Source organism: Pteropus alecto, unplaced genomic scaffold (genome assembly GCF_000325575.1).
Source record: "Pteropus alecto unplaced genomic scaffold, ASM32557v1 scaffold5, whole genome shotgun sequence".
In the NCBI taxonomy this organism is placed as follows: Eukaryota; Metazoa; Chordata; class Mammalia; order Chiroptera; family Pteropodidae; genus Pteropus; species Pteropus alecto.
The window spans coordinates 31651871-31653720 of NW_006441953.1; positions in this window are offsets into that span (position 1 = coordinate 31651871).

Consider the following 1850-nt stretch of genomic DNA (forward strand, 5'->3'; position numbering starts at 1 on the left):
GGGAAGGAGAAGCCTGGTTCTGGGCCCTGGACGCCAGCAGGGGGCTGATCCAGCGGCTGCGGGGGGCTGACCGGGTGGCCGCGGGGGGCTGACCGGGTGGCTGCACTGTGGCATGCCCGTTCCAGGAGCTTGGGGAGGCCAGCACAGCGGTTTCACAGAGCTGCCAGGATGCTCGGTCTGAAAATCTCACCCATTGCTCAGAGCTGAGTGCTCGTCCCTGGGAGCCCGTGTCCGCAGCCCAGCGGGGGCTCACGTCAGGGTCTAGACTGGGGACAGCGCAGGCCTCGTGACAGGCTGCGTGGCCAGGCGTCCAGCCCCCAGCAGCTTCAGCCCTGTCCCAGGGTCCAGCAAAGCCCCGGCCCTAGTTGTGCAGAGAGAAAATCAGAGGGGGGCGTGGGCGGGCGGGGCCCAGCCCCGGGAGCCGTCCCCCCAGGAGGGGCCTCAGGAGTGGCCATGGGTGGAGGGCAGCGTGGGACCGGGCACCCAGTGTGCTCTGAGCTGCGATGATGGAGCCCAGGCGGCTGGGCCTCTCACCTGACAAGAGGGTCGCAGACCCCTGCCCTCGGGGGTGCACGGCCAGGGGCAGCAGGTGGGGGGACTCTGCAGAGCAAGGACATGCGGAGGCCAGAGCGTTGCAGGCCAGGGAGCGGCCAGCCACTCTCCCCTGTCCCTGTGCTCTCCCTGGGGCTGTGTCCACAGAAGCCAGAAGCCACAGGCCCCCTGAGAACGATGCATGGGCTGAGAGCCCGTCTCAGCAGTGGGCAGCAGGCAACCCCAGGATGCAGATGCGGGGCTCGCCCTGTGCAGTGGGGTCCAGGGCGTGCGCCCTGGGATTGGGGTTAAACCCCAGCTTCAGTTGCAACCGGCCCTGAGGGTCCCTCATTTGCTTCCTCGGTGCCTGGGAGAATTGTGGGGACAGGTCGTGATGAGGTTACGCACAGGTCTCTGTGCCGCTGGCGCATACGTGGCGGTAGGCGCCAAAAAAAAATGCAGCCGTCGGAGAGAGTCGCTCCGAGAGGTCAAGGGAGGAGCCGAGGTCACACAGCGGAGAGGCGCCGGCCAGACGCGTCCTGGTCCACAAGGGCAGGCGACCCCACACTTCTCTTCCGGGCGCTGACATCTGGCCCGGCCGTGCTGGGTGGGGGCCGCAGCCCTCACAGGTGGCGTCAGCCGGCTGCCCCGTTCTCCAGGAGCGAAGGGCCGCTCACCCCGCCGGCTCCCCGGCCACGCCGGCCGCAGACGCTCTCCGCACGCTGATGGGAGATAAGGGTGCTGCTGTCACCGGAGCCTCGCGGCCGGCGGGGGCTTTTCCATCATTACAGCAAAGGAGGCCAAGCCCTCTTCCTTGGCTCTGGCCGGAGCACCTTTCCAGAGCCGTCTGGACCGGGCTCAGGAGCCAGCGTCTCCCACATCCGCAGACCCCGGTGGCCGGCCAGCCAGCCCCCTCCACCAAGTGTTCATCGAGCCTCTGAGAATCCCCCTTGCCCCGAGCACGGCACTTTACAGTTTACAGAGCACCCCCACATCCACCGCCTCCCCTGCTGGGTCCACGTCCGTACCCCACTTACGGAGGGAGAAGTTAGCTGTGCTTTCTGTCCAATTGTGCCGCGAACCTAAAACTGCTCTGAAACATAGTCTGTGTTTAATATGCTGTGGAAATGGAACCACAGAGCGTGTGGCCGTTCTGAGTCCGGCCCCGTTCACATACGTGCTGCCTCTGAGGTCCGCCACGTGTCCCCCGCATCACAGCTTGCTGCTGTCTGCTGACCGGCGCCCCCATGCGTGGATGTACCACAGTTCATTTCTCCACTCACCAGTTGACGGGCTTTTGGGTTGTTTCCAGAGTTTTT